Source organism: Phaseolus vulgaris, chromosome 9 (genome assembly GCF_051622355.1).
Source record: "Phaseolus vulgaris cultivar YP4 chromosome 9, ASM5162235v1, whole genome shotgun sequence".
NCBI lineage: Eukaryota > Viridiplantae > Streptophyta > Magnoliopsida > Fabales > Fabaceae > Phaseolus > Phaseolus vulgaris.
This window is the reverse complement of record NC_143506.1, coordinates 17,744,249-17,763,898: the sequence shown is the minus strand read 5'-3', so window position 1 is coordinate 17,763,898 and position 19,650 is coordinate 17,744,249. Positions and strand designations below refer to the sequence as shown.

Genomic DNA, 19,650 nt, shown 5'->3' with positions numbered 1-19,650 from the left:
ATAATAATAAAATATCATTTATTTAATTATGTCCTTTTATGTTAAACGTAATGAAAATATTTTAAATATTAAAAAAATAGTTAAATATATAAAAAATATAAATAATGCATTTACTGTTTTTTTTTATTTTCTTTTATACATAAAAGAATGATAAACTCTTATAGAAAGATTATAAGAAAAGATGAATTTTTATTTTTTTTTTCTTTATCTTGTGCAAAATAGTGGATGATGTTATTATTATAATAAGGATGTGTATTCCTACAATAATTATTGTAAAATTGTTGTTAAAAATATAAAACAAAACAAAGTTAAGTAAAATTCTTTTGAATGTTCACTATCATGGGTAAGAGATATAAATTTACTTTAAATTATCGTATTAACTAAACTATTCTATAATTCAAAAAAATATTAGGTGAAAGTTACAAAAAATATATATATCAACTAAAATAATAAACTTTATTTAATGTTATTAGAATGTCAAATAATTGTTTGTAATGTTTTTAACATTTCTAAAAATAACTTTTCTAAAATCCATCATCACTTGTAAATATGTAAAAAACAGAAAATAACCGTTCAGTAAAAAATATGTAGAATTTTAAAGAAGATAAGATATTTGATTGCATGCTAAACAAAATGAGAAAGAATTCAATTCATTCTTCCTTCCATCCACAACATAAATTAAATTATGAAATTAATTGGAATAAGTTAGAAAAAACATACTATATAAATTAATATTATAATTATTCATTTATTCTATCAAAATCTCATATTTCTTTTTTAATAATATATTAATTAATTTGTTCATAATTACTGTTTTTTTCATAAAAAAAAATCACATGAGTAGGTATACACCTTAATCATCTTAACCAGGATTGATTATGTATCTAGACCTAATCGGTCATATAGAATTTTGGAACTGTTTACACTGTTTACATTTTTTTTTATCGATAAAGAATAAATAAAATAAAATGAGACACTTCAGGGTGTCCCAACCCTTATACAAAACTCAAAAAACAAGTTTTCTAGCACCCTACCAACTAAGGATCCAACAAACATTGCACTACAGATCAAGATAAAATCCCAGTACAAGATATATAAACTCAACAAATACAGTTACATCAACCCCTCAAAGAGGTCACACCCTCAATCAAGGACATACATCCAACAACTAAACAAGGTTTTTGCCATCATGAAGTACCATAATCAAGTGTCAAACTCGACAAACCAATACAAGACACAACATCCAACAACTAAGCCATTTGTAGCAAGCTGAATTGTACCAAATAACCAAGTGCTAACATCAACAAACCGATCCTACGAGAAGAGTACATAAACCAAAGATGACCTGCAAAAGGCACATAGCAGCTTCTCAAACTGGACACAACAGTAACAAAAAACGACACATATACATTTGCCACAGCTCAAACACCCTAAAGATTCCAACACCAAACTGATAAGCATACATAAAAAACACTTCCTTTACCGCAGTCCAGAACAAAACCATCAGTCCGACCTTGCCAAATAGAAATGACCCAGACAACCTGCACAAACACACAATACCTTCCAAACCTGGATAAGAATACACAAGAAACACCAAATATTAATCTTTCAAATACCTCATATAACATTGAGGTTCCAAGCACCAGTCTGAGTAGGAAAAATTAACCACATTTTCCTTTGTCGTGACGTAGGACCAAGTCTTCCTTTGTGTCAAAGAGAAAACCTCCACTATATCTACACGCCCGTTATAAAAAACAACCCTATTCGTATGGTTCCAAATTTCACTTACTATGCCTACCCAAATACCCCCCACCTACCAATAGCATGTTTCGCACCTATAGGTTTAAACATCTTAAAGTGCAATTGTGCATCACAATGTAGGACCGAAGAATACCCCAACCACTCGAGACACATTCCCCAAATTCTCCAAGAGACCCTACACTCAAAAAATATATGCCTAACGGTCTCTTCCTCCACACCACATAAGGGACATCGAGCACACACCATAGGTATACCACGTCTCAAGAGATTGTCCTCAGTAGCTATCACATTACATAACACCTTCCAAGCCGTAACTTGTGATGATGGTAAAATCTTTAACTTCCAAAACTCCACAAATGGGTCCCCAACCAGGATAGACTCCTCCCCCAAGAGAATATTATAGGCAACCTTCACAGAAAATTTCATACAACCTGTATCCCTCCAAAGCCATTTATCAATTGTACTTTCACCTTCTCTTGTTAACCTCTTGTTCTCCAATTCCTGCAATAAAAGATCAGTCAGACTAGATTCCCACACAAAAAGATTTTTTCTCCAGCTCAACTTCCACAACCAATTATTATTGTTCCAAATCCCAACTTGTGATATGGTGCGACCAGTATCCAAAGATAACGAGAAAAGTCTAGGGAATTTATGTTTTAAGGAAACATTGTCCACCCATTTATCCTTCCAGAACCTAATTTCTTTTCCATCCCCTACTTCCCACCATGGTCATTCATTTATTCATTCCATAAGCTATCAGCAACCTGATACTGTAATTTATTGGCCGGATGAGTCAAAGATAGTTTAAAAGGGTGTAGTCTTGTGTGCATGATTTATGAAAGGACAAAAAAAGTTACAAGTTCTGTGATGAAGGTTTTATTGAGAGATGATACGTCACCTTCACAATTTTTGTTGACTAATCATTTTTTTCTTACAAAGGTGTTTATTTTTAGGCTTTGTTTTTATTTGTAGAGTTTGTTTCTCTTTATGGATGTACTTCTCATAGCAAAGATTTGTAGGGTTTGTTCACATCACATTAATTATAAATTTCAATAAAAAAGTTTCACAAACAAACTTTAACATATCTCAATCCAAATACATTCATTTTCTTTACATTTTTCTTTCAAATTTTCCCATTTTCACTTTCTCAATTTTTTATTTATTTTCACTTTTCAATCAAAAACAACTTTAAGTTCACTTTTCCTTCAATTACTTTTCTCATGGAGGTTATAGTATACATTTCTATTTACACTAGAGAATGGAGTCCTTATATTTTATTAAATGAGAGCTTAATATTCTTAGTTAATTTATATTTACACTGTGCTAAATTAATGGGATCAACTGTTTTCCTTTCTTAATTTTTTAGCGACTTTTAATAATTTACAACTAGTTTTTAATAATTGTTTCATGTATTTTTTAATATTTATTATAATTTTGTTTATCCAAAATTTATATTGTATCCCTTCATTTATTACCTATATAGTTAACATGTTGGTGTAGTGTGTTTGTTAGAAGAATCGGCAAATAATAATATTTTTTATTTGATAAAAAAATAATTTTGACATATCAAAACTTTTAAATTTTTGTGGTCACAAATTTAAGCAAAAATTGTTTTGGAAGAAAGAAAATAAAATAAAATTTTTGTTAATTTTAGATATATTTTACGTCTTTGTCAATATGTAAAAAATAGAAATTAAGTATTTAATTGTTTAGTATCATTAGCTTTTTAATATCATGATTTCTATTTAACTAATTATATTTTTTTATACAATATATTTTAATACAATTAATATATTATCTCTCATTTTCTTTGGACAGAATTATGAGAAATTAAAAAAAAAATAAGCGAAAATGAAGATTGTTTGAAATAGAAAATGATGAATGAATAGAAAATAAAATTTATTTATTTACAACTAATAATTTATATTATTTTATTATAATAAAAATGTAACCATTAATAATCAATATTTTAAATATAAATAAGTAAGTTGAAACACATGATGATGTACACGTGTGCAAGTATTATTTATTTAAATATTCTTTAATAACACAATTTATAGTTTATTTCTTGTTGCGTTGTCCTTTGAATCATTATTAAATTATTATTTTTTTTTCTTAAAATAAGATAAAAATTTAATATAATTTAAGATAAAAAAAATTCATATAATAATAAAAATATCATTTATTTAATTATGTTTTTTTTATGCTAAACTTAATAAAAATATTTTAAATATTAAAAAAAATAGTTAAATATATAAAAATATAAATAATGAAAACTAAATAAATAATGCATGCACTTTTTTTTATTTTATATTCTTTTATGCATAAAGGAACGATAAACTCTTGTAGAAAGATTATAAGAAAAGATGAATTCTTATTTTTTGTATGTTCTTTATCTTATGCAAAATAGTACATGGTTTTATTATTGTAATAAGATTGTGTATTCCTACAAGAATTATTGTAAATTCAATGTATGTTGTTAAAAACATAAAACAAAACAAAGTTAAGTAAAATTCTTTTAATGTTCACTATCATTAAGTGGGTAAGAGATATAAATTATTTAAATTATCATATTCGCTCTTCTATAATTCAAACAATATATATATATATATATATAACATGAACATATATATTAGGTGAAAATTACAAGTATATATATATATATATATATATATATATAAACTAAAATAATAAAGTTTATTTAATGTTATTAGAATGTCAAATAATTGTTTGTAATCTTTTTAACATCACTAAAAGAACAATTCCAAAATCCATTATCACTTGTAAATATGTAAAAAAAACAGAAAATAACCATTCACTTATCTAAGAAATATGTAGAATTTTAAATAAGATAAAATATTTGATTGCATGCTAAACAAAATCTGATAGAATTCAACACTTCATTCTTTCTTTTCCATCCACAACATAAATTAAATTATGAAATTAATTGCAATAAATTAGAAAAAATATACTATATCATTTAATATTACAATTATTTATTTATTCTATCAAATTCTCATATTTATTTTTTAATAATATATTAATTAATTTGTTCATAATTATTGTTTTTCTCATAAAAAAAACCCACATCAGTAGGTGTACACCTTAATCATTTTAACCATCTTAACCAGAATTGATTATGTATCCAGACCTAATCGTTCATATAGAATTTTGGAATTTTGGAACTCACAAATATCTGGTTTTTTTATTTCTTAGCACAGAAAAAACCTAAATTCAACGGTCATTAGGCATGCAAATTTGTGAGATAAGGACATAATGGTGATTCATCATTAATGGTCACAAGAACAGAACCTTCCAAAGACCTTCAAACAGTTAATCCAAGTAAGGGGGTTGTTTTTTTTTTATCAGCAAAGAATGGAATTAAAATTAGAGGAGATACAAAGGGGTATCTCAACCCTTTTACATAAAACACCCTCATAGAAAAAAGAGGTTGAACTGTTTGCAATAAAACGCTGCAAAAGCTAGCATTAAAACAACACCATACCTCTAATTACACTAAGAAAACAAGAACACACAGAAGCAACAACGTCATTAGGCATCCCCACATGCCACAGCACCTCCTTCCTCCTCTCATTCTATATAGTCTAGCAACAGAAAACATAGGTCAAATCTGCATAAGTCAGAGATTTGTGTTGTTTGAGCAATGTCCACCAGCCAATCTCTTGTTTTTGCTATTCATCTGTATTGACTCGCCATTGCAAAAGTGTGGCCAAAAGCGGCTTCCCGGTGTTGGCATTCATCATTCACCTCGCCACGCGACGAGTTACCCATGCACATTGCATAACTTCGGCGACCACTGACTACACACAGATGGAGAGCGCCGCTTCCTCGACGGACGATCTTGTTGACCTTTGCATAACTTCGACGAGCACCGACTACGCACGCATGGAGATCGCCGTTTCATCGACCGGCGATCATGTTGACCTATGGAGAACGCCGCTTTATCAACTGGCGATCATGTTGACCTTTGCATACGTTCGGCGACCACCGACTACGCACACATAAAGTTCGCCGTTTCATCGACCAGCAATCATGTTGACCTTTGCATAACTTCGACGACCACCGACTATACACATATGGAGAACGCCGCTTCATCGATCGGCGATCATGTTGACCTATGGAGAACGCCGCTTTATCAACCGGCGATCATGTTGACCTTTGCATACCTTCGGCGACCACCGACTACGCACGCATAATCGGTGCCCGCTGCTTCAAAGGCTGCATAGCAATTCTTGTCTTCTGCTCTCTCCCACTTCAGCCATGCATTAACTTCAGTGATTGCATTTCCAACTAAGCCATGGAGTTTTTGAGCATGGTCCACCAAAGATTATGGGGTTTTTGCCTTCAGTGGTTTTTGAACATGGAATTTTGTCAACGCTATAAGACTACCTCATTTTGTACCGCCCTGATACTAAACAAGCTCTGTTTCTGACATATTTCTTCCAAGGAGCACCAGAAAACTATGGATCCCCACTAAAGGCTGCAGAATTCAGAAGAATAAAACACACACTCCTTCTACACCCCCATCTATCCCTCAGATTTACGCTACCGCAGTAACAAACACAGCAAAAAGATCCATCTAGAAATAACAGGAACAGCAGAGGCCTGTCCCAGGGGAGTACCAAGTCCACTTTCAGGGATAAACTCCCGAAACCGGCTACTGCCAACAGCAAAGGCGCGAACACCTTAAACCTGCTAAAAAACCACCCTCACTTCCTTACTACGCCATACCTGTTCCAGCCCTTGCTTCAACCACTCAGCGAACCAAAAGGAGGCACTGGTTCGGATACAAAAGCCAGTCCGAGAAAGCGTACGAGAAATCTGATGTTTTGTGCTTTAACCACAACCAGGACTGCAGCTGAGCGTTCTGGAAAATCTCATCGGGTCAGGCACCCCTTGTCTAAACGCCACTATGTTCCTGTGCTCCCAAATACAGCTAACAACGGCCGCCCAAAAACCTAGCCATACTTGATTCTGTTGACTGGACAAATGGGTTAGATGAAAATTCATAAAGTGGTTCATGAGATCTTTATTTTGGACACCTAGAATACCAATCCACCTATAACACTGAGACCACACTTGTTGAGCAAAATCGCATTCTAGAAAAAGGTGTTGAGAGGATTCCTCCGACAGATTACAAAGAACACAATGAGTTGATGTCACCTGCACACCTCTTCTCAACAAATTAACTCTATTAGGAATTCTATCAATGAGAATTCTCCAGGCTGTCGTAAGTACCTTGGGCATGGCTTTAGCTTGCCATAGGAGACTAAACACACCTTCTCTTGCAGTTGAGCATTAGTGATTATCCAACATAGAGTACGCTGACTTAACAGAGAACATACCCTTCTGGTCCCCCTTCCATAGTAGTTGGTCAAGGGAATCCTTCCACACAGCGCCCGTACTAAGTCTGGACAAGAGATCATCCTCCATATCCGTCTCCCATTGGAATCTACCCCTCCTCCAGTTCAGATTCCACTGCCAGGTAGTCTCTTCCCATACTCCTACCTCCCCCACCCTTTTACCTTGATCAAGAGACAAGGAAAAGAGTCTAGGGTAAACCGATCTAAGGCATTCATTCCCAAGCCACACATCCTCCCAGAATCTCACTCTGGCTCCGTTACCTACTTTCCACCCAATGGCCTTTTGGAACCAACCGTCTTCGACACCTTCACCACAGATTTTAGTGAGATCCTTCCACCACCATGATTGGTACTTCGACCTCAGGTTCATATTTTCGGCTCCTGTATCGTATTTAGATTATATAATCTCTTTCCACTTACCTCCTTCACTACTCATGAGCCTCCATCTCCATTTAGCCAGGAGGGCCACATTAAAGTTCTTCATATTCTTCACCCCCAAGCCTCTTAACTCTAGGGGCTTACACACATTATCCCAGCTTACCCAGGATATCGACTTAGTCTGCTTTCCCCACGCCCATAGGAACTTCCGCTGAATGCTACTGATTTTATTGTACACTGCTACAGGAGCTTTAAAAATGGAGAGATAGAACAGAGGAATGGCTGTGAACACTGATTTCAACAAACAGATTCGTCCTGCCATTGAAAGAAATCTCCCCTTCCAAGAACTAAGTTTGGCTTCGACCTTTTTAACTACTGGATCCCAGAACTGTATCTTCCTCGGGTTACCACCCACCTCAACCCCCAGATATTGGAACGGAAGCTTCATCGTATTACAATTCAGAGTTTTGGCATACGTGCTCATGGCAAACCCGTCCACTTTAATACCGGACAACTTGGACTTATGGAAGTTGACTTTCAGACTCGATGCAATCTCATAGCACCGAAGGATAGCCTTAATTGCAAAAATGCTATCAAAGGAATCCTCACACAAAAAAAGTGTGTCATCTGCGAACTGTAGCAGACAACATTCAACATTATTTCTTCCCACCTTGAGCCCCCTAAGGACATTCGTTCTCAGCGCTTGTCTGACCAAACCTGCTAAACCTTCAGCAACCACTAAGAAAAGGAATGGAGCCATTGGATCTCCCTGTCTCAACCCCCTAGAAGGTTTGAATTCCTCCGTAGGGCTCCCATTAACCAACACAGATACTGACGATGAAGCCAAGCATCCTTTAACCCACGAGATCCACTTAACATGGAAGCCTAGCCTGTGTAGCATATCGAACAAAAAACTCCATCTCACCGAGTCGTATGCCTTTTCAAAATCCACCTTGAAGCACACCCCACTTTTACCATTTCTCTTTATATCCTCAAGGATCTCATTGGCCATAACGACACTGTCCAATAATCCTCTTCCACTAATAAAGGCTGACTGACATTCATCAATGATAAACGACATAATATTCTTCATACGGCTTGACAAGACTTTAGTAATAATCTTGTATATTACACCAACAAGAGAGATGGGTCTGAATTGATCGAGCGAGGACGGATCTCTTACTTTGGGGATAAGCGCAATGAAGGAAGCATTGCAACCTTTCGGAAGAGAACCAGTCTTATGGAAAAGTTGCACTGCTGCCATAACATCCACCTTAAGCACTTCCCAACAACTCTTAATGAAATTGAAGTTGAACCCGTCCGGGCCCGGGCTTTTTGAGCCTCCACATTCCCATACGGCATTCTTCACTTCTTCCTCAGTGAAGCTGACTACCATATTCCTGCTTACCTCCAAGGGCAACGACCTGAATTCCACTGAACCCAAATGTACACCAAAGTCCTGCGTAGCCATGAATCTCTTCTCAAAGAGAGACTTTACTTCCCTCCTTACAACTTCTGGTTCCTCACACCACTGAGAGTTCACCACAACTCCTTTGACCTCATTTTTTAACCTTCTCCATCGAATCGCAGAATGGAAAAAATTGGAGTTAGAGTCCCCATGCTTTAGCCAATTCACCCTTGCTTTTTGCCTATAAATGGAATCTAGCTTTCTATTAACCAACCCCAGTTGACTGATCAGATCCAGCCTTCTCTGCCTTCCCTCGTCCTCTAGAGCATCAATGTCATCCTCCCCGTCTAAATTCTCAATTTCCATCTCAATACGTCTTTTTTCCGATTCCACACAACCAAAAACCCTTCTATTCCACTCTTTAAGATCAGCCTTTAAGAGTTTCAGCTTTTCTTTCAGAGCGGAAATGCGATTACCTTCCACCTGATATGATTCCCATTTAACCTTTACCATTGCAATGAACCCTGGTTCCTTCAGCCATACATCGAGGGTTCGAAAAGGTTTAGGCCCCCAATCTTTAACACATGATTTTAAGACTAGAGCACAGTGATCCGAGACGACTCTCTGTTGCACATACTGTTTGGATGCTGGCCAAATTTGGAGCCACTCTTCAGAGACCAGAAATCTATCCAGTCTACTCTTTGCTGTGCCATTCGCTTTAAACCATGTAAACCTTTTCCCTACGCCAGGAATGTCCATCCAACCATTATTTTGAATAAAATTGTTAAAACCTGCAATCTCCTTCTTTTGACTTGAGTGGCCTCTAATCCCTTTCCTATCCTCGGGCCTCCTAACAGCATTGAAATCACCACATAGACACCAAGGCAAATTCTGGTACGATTGCTTGAGAGTCGTTAATGCTTCCCACAAGAGAATTTTATCATGTAAATTACATGCTGCATAAACATTTACCACCACACAATGACATTTTGTTTCAAGATGATAGCCCGCTATAGCGATAAAGCCAGTCCCAATAGCGCGGCTTCCATACTCAAATGTTTCCTTATTCCACATTGTTAACATACTTCCTGCCCCATTAATCCCTTCATGATGGATCCATCCAATATTACTACTCTTCCACAACAGAAAACATCTGGCATCTGAGAAAGAGGAAGTTTTCGTTTCCTACAAACAGAGGAAAACAGCACCCTCCTTAGACACAAGGTGACTCAAATACCTTGCTTTTATCCCCCCTCCCAACCCTCTAATATTGAGACTGATTATAATCATGGTAACTCCTTCACACTTCCCACCCAAGAAACCTCTTTATCATCCTTATCCCTTTCCTCTAGCCGATCCAATTCTTCAACTAGATTCCCCTCGCCCCCTGAACACTCCAATCCGAGATTGCGTCCCAACTCCCAGATTCGCACTGATTCCGCATCATTGACATCCAGCTTCAACCGATCGTTGCAATGATGAATGTCTGTGCTCGATTCCGCCAAGGAACAGTGGCTAAGCCTAGAGACAGGGTTTACCCCATGATGGAGTGTTCCTACTCCCCCATTCGACCTCCACTTTGGTTGTGCATTTTGCGTTCCCATCCCTCCCATAGACCTCAGTCTACGAAATTCCGATGATGACTTACAACCAACTTCTCCTTTAGACAAAGCGTCGTGTTCCACACTTGATTCTACACCGTTGGTCCTCTTGCACCACTTAACACTTTCGCTTGATTGGGGGGTCCGAGCTCCCCGTAGATGAGCTCTCTCTCTCGCTACTACAGTGGACAGCTTGGCATGGGTTAACATCAGATTCATTCACCCGTGTTTGCATCTCTGCACAATGATCCCCCTCTTCCTTCGTACGATGTGGATTTGACGCAGCCATGGTAGCAAGCCCTTCCTTCCCACTGCGACTAACCGTTTTTCCCCCGTTGCTTCCTGACATTGGGCCCCTTATAATTCCTTCTTTACTAACCGTACCTCTCATTGTTGATTGGGCCTGACCTTGCTTCGGCCCATTTGTTGGGAAGTTGCACCCATAAGCCCCTTCTATTAGGTTAGCCAACGAGTCCTGGAATACCTTGCATGCCTCGTTGACTTGGCTCACAGCAGCTAAAGCTGCTCCTCCTTCAGACCCTCCTTGCACACGTTTTGCCATTTTAAGGAAAGAGAACCCACCTTTAGACTAACACCCAGTATCGCTCGCAGCCTTATTCTCTAAAACTTTCGGTTAGTTGGTATCGAGGTTTGGGTCAACCCCACCACCTCGGGGTCCTCATCCCGCCGCGGACCACCGTCTTCGCACTCTTCCCCTTCATCGGACAACCTTTCGGCGTGGTATGTTTCCTCCACCACGGTATCCGATGACGATATACTATCGGAGGATTCGTAGTGATCATTGTGACACAAACATTCTCCTCGTTCTCTACTAGGTATCTCCTCTGTAATGACAACATTACAGACCTGCCCGTTGATCCTATACTCCTTCACCATATCCACTTTGCATGCTTTGCGTACTCTAACCTGCAAACGGGCGAACTCCAAGTTTTCCCATTGTCTAGTAGACTCATCAATCTGTACCAGGGATGCTACTTCTCCAACCACCTTCTTGAAACACTGTTCACTCCACAAGGTTAAAGGGATCCCATAGCACCTTACCCAAACTATTTTATGCTTTGCGACATGAGATTCGGACCAGGGTTTGATGTCATCGAAAAGGGAGACGAACCATTCATTATTGAGCTTAATGATATCCTCCATTCTATCACCGTCTTTGGGCGTTAGAAGCACAAGGTTATCACCCATAAATCTAAGCTTGATTCTGCTCATACCCCCCTTTAAAAATTCTTCATTCAAAGTATCAAAGGACATAGAAGAGGACATCCATCCAACTGCACTCAAAGCCAACCACGCCGGTGTGTTAGGTATTGTTTCAAAAGCAGGGCCAGTCCAAGCAAGGGGGTTGTGATAGCAGTGTTCTCCACCATGTTTGCCATTACACTTATCTTAATTACTTTTATATGTGAAGTTGTGCAGAGTCAACCCTCATCAGCTTAATTCATTCGCAGCTCTTCTGTTCCACGCATGCTCCTTTTGCACCTCCTCCGTTACCGATAAGCAAAGTATATGAGTGTTTATTTCCAACAAATTTTATTTAAAACATAAAAGAAAATAAAAAATTAATAAAATTAAACCTATTAACTTTAGAATTAATTAATATATTCGTTTACTTTTTAAAAAAATTCTCACATCTTAAGAGTAATATATTAAGTGTCTTAAAATATATTACGTAATAAAAATGATTAGTTTAATATAAATTACAATATTAAAATTTGAATAAAGAAAAAATCATTAATATTTTAAAAGTCTTAAAATTTTTATTTTTAAACAATCAAATTTATTAAGTATGTCTATGTTTGTGTCTTGATTGATTTTGAAAGGAGAAAAAGTAAAAAAAAAAATTTAATAAAGAAAATGTGTGAAAAATATAAATTAAATATTTAATTGTTTAGTATCATTAGTTTTTTAATATCATGATTTCTATTTAACAAACTATATTCTTTTATACAATATATTTTAATACAATTAATATATTTTTTCACATGTTTTCTTTGGACAAAAATATGAGAAATAATAAAAAAAACAACAGAGAGGGAGATAAAGATTGTTTAAAATAGGAAAGGATGAATGAGTACAAAATAAAATTTATTTATTTACAAATAATATTTTATATTACTTATTTATTATTTTAATTATTTATTTATTATAATAAAAATCTAACCATTAATTATAAATATTTAAAATATAAATAAGTTAGTTGAAAGACATGATATGTGGACTTGTGTAAATATCATCTTATCTGCGGGAAAGATTTAAAACAAGTGTTATTTATTTGAATGTTTTTTAATATTTTCAAACAAAAAAATTTATAATTTATTTCTTTATTTCTTGTTGCGTTGTCCTTTGAATCATTATTAAATTTTGTTTTATTCTCTTAAAATAAGATAAAAATTTAATATAATTTAAGATAAAGAAATCCATTATTTTTTTTCTTTTATTTTATACAGTGATAAACTCTTATAGAAAGATTATAAGAAAAGATGAACTCTTATTATTGTAATGAGGATGTGTTTTCCTAAAAGATATAAATTTACTTTAAATTATCATATTTACTGAACTCTTCTATAATTCAAACAAATATATATAACATGAATATATATTAGATGAAAGTTATATATTATATTAAAGTTATGATATTATATTATAGTTTAATTTCTCATTTGTTCTTTATAATTATATATAAACTTTCTTTATAGTCCTATTACATGTCATCTCTAATTTTTTAGTATTTACATGCATAGTTTTAATCTTTATTGAAATTAAAAATGTATCTAAAGAAGTTAAAATGGGTGATTTAAGTATACATACTAAAAAGATAATGTTTTTGTAAATATAGGAATCAAATGAATAATTAAACCTATATTTAAACCTATATGATCAATCAGAGTGACTACAAGATGCAATTTGGCTTAATATAGTATAAACTTTCAGGATATTGCTGTAGTTTATGCTGTTATGACTACAAGATCAATTGATATGGATTGGAAAATGAGGACACTTCGTGTTTTGCCAATGTTTCTTGTGTCTGCACTGGCATCTGCTGCCAGCATTTATAAGCTTCACAAGGATGTGTAAATATTTTAAGCTTTATAGTTAACATGCATCACATTTTTATCTATATTTAATAATCAAAGTTTTGTGTGGTCAACAGTAATTGAGTATGAAGTGTCATTTATGTTTATGGGATTTTAAAGTTTTTGTTATAAGTCCAGGATTGATGTAATTGGGTGGTACTCATTGATCTAATTCATCTCTGCCATTAGAATTTTGTCCAATAAAATAACATGAGAATATTTTCAATTAAAATAGGATGACAAGTTTCAAAGTGAGTTTAAGTAAAACTTGTTGATACACTTCTGTGTCAATGCCTTCAATAATTGATAGAGCCAGTGTAAAAGTGTGTAGTTTAGTACTTCCTAAGTGAATGCTTTTTTATGAAATAATGCCTTATATTCTTCATGCTGTCGTATTCATAGCTCCATGCAAATACTGATCACAGTAGTATTTAAAGTTCATTAGAAGTTCCTGCAGTTCATGTAATCATAATGTTGAAACGTTTCTAATGAAACTTGTCTAAATACAGATGCATGATGGAGCAGCATTTGATACTAATAAGTAATTTCTCACTGGTAATAATTAGTTTCCATGACATTCAACACCCATGTTTCTATTTTCCTGAAGAATCAATAATGTCAGCATGTGAATAAAGTCATGTGACTGAGTGCTGTAAAGGTTCATTTATTTAATTGATTTTAAGCTGTTGTGTCAATGTGTAACTCTATAGTGCATTAGTGAAGAGCAGCCCTTGATGGTATTCATTTGTATGTATGTTAATACTATTGTGTGTTATGCTTGTGATCTATTCAGAGATATGATCCAGACCCAGCTGCAAAAGCAGCTGCTGCAACTGTTTTAGCATCTAAGGTGGGTGCAGATTCTGATTTGAGAGTGTATCTGGTAGATGAACTCAATTGCCGTGTTCCAATAGAGAAGAGCAATGATGTTGAACTTATGCAGTCCTCTGGACTTGGAAATGGGAGGCAAGTTCAATCTAGATGCACTAGTCCAAGGGCATGCAGGCACACCAAATCCTGGTGATGAACCTGTTGTTGTTGAACACCACCAACCTCAAAGTTCAAACACACAAGATGGTGGATGGATTGCAAGAATTGCAGCTTTGCTTGTGGGTGAGGATCCAGCACAGTCTGATGCCCTTTTGCATTAGATCATGTTGATGTGTATTTTTATCTATTATTATTTTCTTTGAGGTCTATCTCGGAAGGAGGATTTCCCATTTATCACACTGTCATGCCCTAAACAAACCTAAGCAAGTGGATGAGCCTATCTCTGGTGGTCTTACTTCTCCAAACACGGGACTCTCAAAAAACAGACAATAGTGTCAGTGATGCATTTAAGAATATTAGGGTTTCTGCAGCCGAGAGTGTAATCACAGGCTGTAGTCCTGGAAGTGCTTCTAGCTCTGAGATTGGGGAAGTAACAGAAGGGGCAAATATGGATGAGAAAGTTTATTAAAACAACGGCTCTTTTTATGATCCAGCTGTTGGGATCACATGTCTCCACACAAACTAGGGATCACATGTCTCCACACAAACTAGCCGTTGGTTTTCTTGGTTTGCTTTGCCAAAGGAAAACTGCTCAAATGCTTTGATACTGCTCGTGGTCTGTGCACGGCACTTTTTACATGGTTATTCATTGATTCCAGCGTGGATACTTTGATGGTCTTTGCAGCACTCTTTACATGGTTATTCATTCCACCAAGCGTGATACTCTTATTTATTTTAAAACAAGAATAACAGAAAATAAGATTGTTGGAAATAAAAAATCATAAATAAGTACAAAATAAAATTTATTTATTTACAAATAATTATTTATATTATTTATTTTATTATAATAAAAATGTAACCATTAATAATAAGTACTTTAAATATAAATAAGTAAGTTAAAATACATGCGCGTGTGCAACTATTATTTATTTAAATGTTTTTTAATAATTTTTAACAACACAATTTATAGTTTATTTCTTTATTTCTTGTTGCCTTCTCCTTTGAATCATTAGTAAATTATTATTTTATTCTCTTAAAATAAGATAAAAATTTAATATAATTGAAGATAAAAAATTTCATATAATAATAAAATATCATTTATTTAATTATGTCCTTTTATGTTAAACGTAATGAAAATATTTTAAATATTAAAAAAATAGTTAAATATATAAAAAATATAAATAATGCATTTACTGTTTTTTTTTATTTTCTTTTATACATAAAAGAATGATAAACTCTTATAGAAAGATTATAAGAAAAGATGAATTTTTATTTTTTTTTTCTTTATCTTGTGCAAAATAGTGGATGATGTTATTATTATAATAAGGATGTGTATTCCTACAATAATTATTGTAAAATTGTTGTTAAAAATATAAAACAAAACAAAGTTAAGTAAAATTCTTTTGAATGTTCACTATCATGGGTAAGAGATATAAATTTACTTTAAATTATCGTATTAACTAAACTATTCTATAATTCAAAAAAATATTAGGTGAAAGTTACAAAAAATATATATATCAACTAAAATAATAAACTTTATTTAATGTTATTAGAATGTCAAATAATTGTTTGTAATGTTTTTAACATTTCTAAAAATAACTTTTCTAAAATCCATCATCACTTGTAAATATGTAAAAAACAGAAAATAACCGTTCAGTAAAAAATATGTAGAATTTTAAAGAAGATAAGATATTTGATTGCATGCTAAACAAAATGAGAAAGAATTCAATTCATTCTTCCTTCCATCCACAACATAAATTAAATTATGAAATTAATTGGAATAAGTTAGAAAAAACATACTATATAAATTAATATTATAATTATTCATTTATTCTATCAAAATCTCATATTTCTTTTTTAATAATATATTAATTAATTTGTTCATAATTACTGTTTTTTTCATAAAAAAAAATCACATGAGTAGGTATACACCTTAATCATCTTAACCAGGATTGATTATGTATCTAGACCTAATCGGTCATATAGAATTTTGGAACTGTTTACACTGTTTACATTTTTTTTTATCGATAAAGAATAAATAAAATAAAATGAGACACTTCAGGGTGTCCCAACCCTTATACAAAACTCAAAAAACAAGTTTTCTAGCACCCTACCAACTAAGGATCCAACAAACATTGCACTACAGATCAAGATAAAATCCCAGTACAAGATATATAAACTCAACAAATACAGTTACATCAACCCCTCAAAGAGGTCACACCCTCAATCAAGGACATACATCCAACAACTAAACAAGGTTTTTGCCATCATGAAGTACCATAATCAAGTGTCAAACTCGACAAACCAATACAAGACACAACATCCAACAACTAAGCCATTTGTAGCAAGCTGAATTGTACCAAATAACCAAGTGCTAACATCAACAAACCGATCCTACGAGAAGAGTACATAAACCAAAGATGACCTGCAAAAGGCACATAGCAGCTTCTCAAACTGGACACAACAGTAACAAAAAACGACACATATACATTTGCCACAGCTCAAACACCCTAAAGATTCCAACACCAAACTGATAAGCATACATAAAAAACACTTCCTTTACCGCAGTCCAGAACAAAACCATCAGTCCGACCTTGCCAAATAGAAATGACCCAGACAACCTGCACAAACACACAATACCTTCCAAACCTGGATAAGAATACACAAGAAACACCAAATATTAATCTTTCAAATACCTCATATAACATTGAGGTTCCAAGCACCAGTCTGAGTAGGAAAAATTAACCACATTTTCCTTTGTCGTGACGTAGGACCAAGTCTTCCTTTGTGTCAAAGAGAAAACCTCCACTATATCTACACGCCCGTTATAAAAAACAACCCTATTCGTATGGTTCCAAATTTCACTTACTATGCCTACCCAAATACCCCCCACCTACCAATAGCATGTTTCGCACCTATAGGTTTAAACATCTTAAAGTGCAATTGTGCATCACAATGTAGGACCGAAGAATACCCCAACCACTCGAGACACATTCCCCAAATTCTCCAAGAGACCCTACACTCAAAAAATATATGCCTAACGGTCTCTTCCTCCACACCACATAAGGGACATCGAGCACACACCATAGGTATACCACGTCTCAAGAGATTGTCCTCAGTAGCTATCACATTACATAACACCTTCCAAGCCGTAACTTGTGATGATGGTAAAATCTTTAACTTCCAAAACTCCACAAATGGGTCCCCAACCAGGATAGACTCCTCCCCCAAGAGAATATTATAGGCAACCTTCACAGAAAATTTCATACAACATGTATCCCTCCAAAGCCATTTATCAATTGTACTTTCACCTTCTCTTGTTAACCTCTTGTTCTCCAATTCCTGCAATAAAAGATCAGTCAGACTAGATTCCCACACAAAAAGATTTTTTCTCCAGCTCAACTTCCACAACCAATTATTATTGTTCCAAATCCCAACTTGTGATATGGTGCGACCAGTATCCAAAGATAACGAGAAAAGTCTAGGGAATTTATGTTTTAAGGAAACATTGTCCACCCATTTATCCTTCCAGAACCTAATTTCTTTTCCATCCCCTACTTCCCACCATGGTCATTCATTTATTCATTCCATAAGCTATCAGCAACCTGATACTGTAATTTATTGGCCGGATGAGTCAAAGATAGTTTAAAAGGGTGTAGTCTTGTGTGCATGATTTATGAAAGGACAAAAAAAGTTACAAGTTCTGTGATGAAGGTTTTATTGAGAGATGATACGTCACCTTCACAATTTTTGTTGACTAATCATTTTTTTCTTACAAAGGTGTTTATTTTTAGGCTTTGTTTTTATTTGTAGAGTTTGTTTCTATTTATGGATGTACTTCTCATAGCAAAGATTTGTAGGGTTTGTTCACATCACATTAATTATAAATTTCAATAAAAAAGTTTCACAAACAAACTTTAACATATCTCAATCCAAATTCATTCATTTTCTTTACATTTTTCTTTCAAATTTTCCCATTTTCACTTTCTCAATTTTTATTTATTTTCACTTTTCAATCAAAAACAACTTTAAGTTCACTTTTCCTTCAATTACTTTTCTCATGGAGGTTATAGTATACCTTTCTATTTACACTAGAGAATGGAGTCCATATATTTTATTAAATGAGAGTTTAATTTTATTAGTTAATTTATATTTACACTGTGCTAAATTAATGGGATCAACTGCTTTCCTTTCTTAATTTTTTAGCGACTTTTAATAATTTACAACTAGTTTTTAATAATTGTTTCATGTAATAATAAAAATATCATTTATTTAATTATGTATTTTTTTTATGTTAAACTTAAAAATATACTTGAATACATAAAAAAAATATAATGAAAACTAATAAATAATGCATGCACTATTTTTTTTCTTTTCTTTTATACCGTGATAAACTCTTATAGAAAGATTATAAGAAAAGATGAACTCTTATTATTGTAATGATGTCATTATTGTAATGAGGATGTGTTTTCCTAAAAGATATAAATTTACTTTAAATTATCATATTTACTATACTCTTCTATAATTCAAACAAATATATATAACATGAATATATATTAGATGAAAGTTATATATTATATTAAAGTTGATATTATATTAAAGTTTAATTTCTCATTTGTTCTTTATAATTATATATAAACTTTCTTTATAGTCCTATTACATGTCATCTCTAATTTTTTAGTCTTTACATGCATAGTTTTAATCTTTATTAAAATTAAAAATGTATCTAAAGGAGTTAAAAGGGGTGATTTAAGTATAAATACTAAAAAATAATGTTTTTGTAAATATAGGAATCAAATGAATAATTAAACCTATATTTAAACCTATATGATCAATCAGAGTGATTACAAGATGCAATTTGGCTTAATATAGTATAAACTTTCAGGTGGTACTCATTGATCTAATTCATCTCTGCCATTAGAATTTTGTCCAATAAAATAACATGAGAATATTTTCAATTAAAATAGGATGACAAGTTTCAAAGTGAGTTTAAGTAAAACTTGTTGATACACTTCTGTGTAAATGCCTTC

General features: G+C 33.7%; 1 pseudogene; it reads left to right on the top strand.

Annotated features, from left to right (window-relative positions):
• Window positions 1-13,341: 13,341 nt before the first annotated feature.
• On the top strand, window positions 13,342-15,089 carry LOC137822252 (uncharacterized protein At2g24330-like; annotated as a pseudogene).
• The last annotated feature ends 4,561 nt before the right edge of the window (window positions 15,090-19,650 follow it).